Consider the following 6,000-nt stretch of genomic DNA (forward strand, 5'->3'; position numbering starts at 1 on the left):
CAACGTTCCCGTGAGACTCGGCTGGAAGCCGAGTTTTCCGCATCCGCCGTGGGAACGCCACCACCCTCTAGGATCAAGTAATTCAATGATTCAACTCATTTCACAATCATTATCATGATTAAACTGGGTCACCTTCCGAATTAAATTTTCTTATGAATCAAAGATAAAGATCAAGCTGAGGAGTTGCAATAGGAATTGTCAGTTTTATTCTCTCCGTAAATGCAACGTGTACTCGTGTGGTGTAGAGCTTACATTCTCAGTTCATTCGCAAACAGTGAAAGTCAGGATGCTATAACTCTGATTCGCTTGGACTGGGACTGGCACATCTAGTGCTATGTTCATCGGGGGTTCTAAGAGTACTGGATACGGCGCAAGCAGTACCCGGTACGACTGTAGGTTCGGCAATCATGCACGGAGTAATACTGCTGTTGGCCGGAGAAATGTCTGTTCCTACTACTTTAGGAAGTATGGCCTGTTGTAGATAGGTCAGCTGTGGACCCCTGGCGTGGGGCATCTCTGCAAGGTTTCTCTCCTCGGTCAGGTACAAGGGGTTGGTGATGGTGGGAAGTAAATCAGCATTGAGCTCACTCACTGTCGATAAGCGCTTCCTCTGCAGCGCTACGTTAATGTGCACCGGATCGAGCACCTGTGGGGAATTGGAGCAGTCTTGGTAGGCCATACTGGAAGCGATATGGGTCAGAGATGTTCTTCTCGCGCCGTGTCCTGCAGTTTTCTTGATGCAGCAGCCAGCCACAAGCATTACAATACTGGCTACTAGAAAGGCAATGCCGATTCCAACCAAGGCCATGGACTCTGTGATGGCGCCGGTGGCAGTGTTGGCCGCGCCGGTCAGCACGAATAGGATTGAAACGATGATCAGGAGTATCCCACAACTCCCTGTTGAGCAAAGCAGATCAGTTCAACAGCATAAATGTTTCTGTGTCTCTTCGATAACAAATACAATGTGGATGTGGTACATGCATGGGTACGATCAATCAGTATCACCAAGGATGATGCACGATCAATCAGTATCACCAAGGATGATGCACTATAGGCTGAATCTGCCAAACAGAGAACTTAGTGCATGATCTAAGACTAAATGTATACCATTCTATCTCAAGGCTGTGGAGACTGTAATATCAGATCTGTCTGTTCAACAGTGCATCACCCACGCGAAAACTGTGCCTTTCATGACGACTGACGTGCTGTGACCTGCCCTGAATGATTTACTAAGATAACCTTCAAAGACTTGTGAACCATGCTAGTCTGATTATTCACACACACATATTTTGAGATTGAGCTAGTCCAACCAAAACCCCAACAACAACAACAACAACAACAACAACAACAACAACAACAACAACAACAACAACAACAACAACAACAACAACAACAACAACAACAACAACAACAACAACAACAACAACAACAACAACAACAACAACAACAACAACAACAACAACAACAACAACAACAACAACAACAACAACAACAACAACAACAACAACAACAACAACAACAACAACAACAACAACAACAACAACAACAACAACAACAACAACAACAACAACAACAACAACAACAACAACAACAACAACAACAACAACAACAACAACAACAACAACAACAACAACAACAACAACAACAACAACAACAACAACAACAACAACAACAACAACAACAACAACAACAACAACAACAACAACAACAACAACAACAACAACAACAACAACAACAACAACAACAACAACAACAACAACAACAACAACAACAACAACAACAACAACAACAACAACAACAACAACAACAACAACAACAACAACAACAACAACAACAACAACAACAACAACAACAACAACAACAACAACAACAACAACAACAACAACAACAACAACAACAACAACAACAACAACAACAACAACAACAACAACAACAACAACAACAACAACAACAACAACAACAACAACAACAACAACAACAACAACAACAACAACAACAACAACAACCACAACAACAACAACAACAACAACAACAACAACAACAACAACAACAACAACAACAACAACAACAACAACAACAACAACAACAACAACAACAACAACAACAACAACAACAACAACAACAACAACAACAACAACAACAACAACAACAACAACAACAACAACAACAACAACAACAACAACAACAACAACAACAACAACAACAACAACAACAACAACACAAAGTCTTTCCAATAACCGAAGGCATGCCGCAAGCAATCAAGTTTACGAGAAATACGACAAACAGTTGACTATCCTCTCACAGCTACATACCTCTATCTACATCATTCACGGAGTCATCAAGATACTCTTCCTGCTTCTCTTCGTCTTTGTAAGCATAGCGAGAAACAAAACAGTGGCCACCGCCTCTCAACAAAGTACACATTGACTATACATGATTTGAGTCTCCATTTATTGTTTGAACTAACTCTGTCTTTCGGTATTGAGCACTCTATTTGACAGCCTGGAACCTCTCTGTTTTACACGATTCGAGTCTCAAAAACATTTTCTTCATACTTTTCCCGTTTCCATTCGCTCAACTAGTGGCAATGAGCCTCAAGTTTACGCGCTATTCAATCAGTATGTCACCCCTGTCAGGATATTTACATGTACATGTGTGGTTGGCTTCCATCCTACCGACTGGCTGTGAATAGCTTCTTGTGCATTGAGCATTATCAGGGCAACACGTATGGTGCCTGCCTGTGTGTATGCCTGGCTAAGACATCAGGTATTCGTACAGGTTCAAAAGGTACATGCGGCTCTAACACAATAATACCACTGATGGTTCACATTTGAAGCGATTCCTTGGAAAGCAAATTTAATGCTATACCAGTGAAAATAACACGTATATGTTTTATATTTATGTTGCTGGCCACGATATTTTCAGTGTGATACTCAGAGTGCAACCACAGGGTACCTGATATTGGGAATTGCTCCATTGCTCCAACTCGACCAAAGTCACTGCAGTAGGCCACAGACAGACACAGTACCGCTGCTAACTAGCACTGTGAATTCGTTCAAGGGCTGTGGAAAGGAAATAGGTCTGACTGGCAATAGCAGACCAACAACAGGCATGTTTGGGTAGTTGTCATTCCAGCTCTAATAGTAACACTGTGTAAAATGATAGCAATTTAATGTATTACTCGCGTTAAATCATCGCTGCCTTGCTGCTTTGTGCCGTCAAATGGTGTGTTTTTTTGTAAAAAAAAAAAATAAATAAAAAAGCGAGCTTCCCCATTCACAGGTAAGTGCCCAATGCAGCAGACAGAGCTTTCCCAAGAGTATTATGTTGGAGAATAATGCTCAGGAATTAGGCATTTTCTGTGCTGGAAAGCATTGAAGCCGGCAGAAACACATACCACACATGCAGTACAGTAAGATCGGGCGCCGAAGAACACCTCGCCGAAGAACACCCAGGCTGGAAAACCGGCAAAATTTACACTAGATCTACATTGTACGTAGATCTACATTGTACATGTATGGGAGGTGAGTACATGTCAATGATGTCATGTACACGTGTAAACAGTAACTGCTACATGTACAGTCATTCCCATTTACGACACCCACTAGTTTAGAAGTACATGTACTACAGCACTACATGTACATGTACAATGTACATGTACATGACAAACGTCATGACGTCTCTCGACTCGCCGAGCGCGTGTGAATAAGAACGGTCTGGCTAGAATCAAAAATTTAAGAACTTTCCTAGGCTGCGCTTGAGCCCCTGCGTTCTTCGGCGCCCGATCTTACTGTAGATAATAATTTACTCCTTTATTTCTGCTCCTCTTCCTTGTCACTTCTGCAACATGCAAAACGCATCCCCAATACACCAGAGTTTGGGGAATTTTCTGCGAGCACTTAATATCCACCCGCCAAGGGCTAACTGTGATGGATACATCGAATCTAGCTATACTACCTGTACGTGGACTGCAAATGTATTGGAAAGATACGGCGCTAGCAGTCTTACTTTGTGGCTGATCCACCACTCGCCAATCAACGCACAAGTACATACAACTGTAATAGCCTTATTAGGTATCTAATATTGACTGGGCAAGAGGTATACTACATACATTTACATGTAGGACACAAAAGCCCAGTACAAGACCGAGGTGAAGCCGAGGTCTTTTACGAGTTTCTTATTACCTAATTTGACCTAGTACCGAGTAAATATTTGATTTATCACGACCAGCCAAAGCATGTGTTTCATCCCTACAAAGGAGTCAAATATAAGCAGTCAATACAGCTCTAAGGAGTGCAAAAATGCAGGAATAAAATTTTGACTGCTTAGGTATGGCAAAAAGCTATCGGAATCCATACTAAACGAATGATAAACTATTATACATCTTTGTAAACTTCCAACCAGGAACAGACAAAATCTCCTTGGCTACACCACGCAAACCGATTGGTAGCCAGGTAATGTTTGCCCGAACGCAAACAGCTGATAAAACTAAGTGATGGGTGTTCGTTAAAGTCGGAACAGGAGAAAATGTAAACGAAAACGATCGGACAAGGACATTCAAGGCACATTGTCTCATTCATTACCTGAAGATAAATTCCAGCTCCTAGCAAGCACTGTCTCTGTCCAATGGACCATTCCGGCACGAAATCTGCTACCACCACACAGCAGACGAGTTGAGTAAACTACAGTCATGTAGTTCCCACAGACGTTGCTGTCACTTTCTATACTCTGCAGGCTAGAGCGATCCGAGAACTAACTTGAAGCTATGTCCAGCCTTAGCCATGTATCTGCGAACGTTCCCGACTCGCCTCGCGCAAGGACAACGCATCGTTTGTGCTGACATTCATACGGCACACCTTGGGCACTGAACAGTCAGGTGTCGCTTGGCACAATCAAAACCACGCGCGTCCAGGGCCTTCAAGTTGATTTGAGAGCACTGGAAGCTATCCTGCCCCGCAAGAGGCAGCTTCATTGTGTTGCTAGCAAGGCGGCAGCTGCCGTTGTTTAGCCTCTGAAGTTTTGGTAGTGGAATAATAGTATTAAAATAATTATAATAATACTATTTTCCAGGCAATGTCTGGACAACTTCCTGCTCTGGGGAGAAGCTGTTCTCTCCCACATGGCATATAAATTTATTGATCGTTTCCACTCTACACAAGTGCGCATCGTTGAGCTCCTGACATAACTCACTCAGCTCTTGCCCAAGGCAATACTTCGTATCACGAATAGCAGCACTTTGCAGTGCACTACTTCGAATTACATGTAACGTTCTTTACTCAGGCCACGAACAAAGTCCTCACTGGGCCTCCGTACTTGGAAAACCAATTTTCACATCACAAACCGAGTACGTAAATAATCCCTCAAGAACTTGTACAGTGTGCATAACTGTATGCGGAGGGAGGAAATAATTTTTCACGCATGTCTAACTCTAAGCTAAATAGAAAGATAGTGTCTATGATTGTGTAACTAAATGCAATGAAGATGCTACTGAGTCCTGACCGTGTCGGAATTCATGCCAGATATTGGTGGATTTTTGTGGTGCTAACAGGCGTCTACCAAGACTTGAGTCCTATGTGTGAGGTTCTTGGCGCTGCGCGCACTACATCCCCCACTTCTCAGCAAAGCCTTCATTTTGTTTTTGAAACAGATAATTAGTGACAGCTAAAAGCATGTCAGCAAAGGTCTGTAATTCACTCATATTGCTCTTGGCGAATCCAGGCTCGATGAACCTGAAAGACTTGATGGAGCGCTTCATAAAGCCGGCCGTCAGCACACAGCTGATCTACAGGTCGTCTGCCATGCCACTTCACTGCCTAGTGTGCTAAGTGATCGTTATCTTGGCGCCACAATCGATTCCGGCATGTCCTGGCACGCCCACATTGCCAAATGTTCTGCACGCGTGTCGCAGAAGATCGGAGCACTCTGGCGAATGCGCCGCTGCCTGAATCACCAGTCATGCATGACCTACTTTAGATCGCTGATCATGTCTGACCTGCTGTA

At 43.2% G+C, this 6,000-nt stretch overlaps 1 long non-coding RNA gene across 1 annotated transcript; it reads right to left on the reverse strand.

Moving 5' to 3' along the window:
• Positions 1-127: 127 nt before the first annotated feature.
• Positions 128-5,345, reverse strand: LOC135822938 (uncharacterized). The gene is made up of 4 exons (XR_010554577.1): positions 4,584-5,345; positions 2,956-2,999; positions 2,313-2,366; positions 128-897 (listed from the first exon to the last, which is right to left on the reverse strand). It is a non-coding gene; the product is annotated as an uncharacterized LOC135822938 (long non-coding RNA).
• Positions 5,346-6,000: the final 655 nt, after the last annotated feature.

Source organism: Sycon ciliatum, chromosome 8, assembly GCF_964019385.1.
Source record: "Sycon ciliatum chromosome 8, ocSycCili1.1, whole genome shotgun sequence".
In the NCBI taxonomy this organism is placed as follows: domain Eukaryota; kingdom Metazoa; phylum Porifera; class Calcarea; order Leucosolenida; family Sycettidae; genus Sycon; species Sycon ciliatum.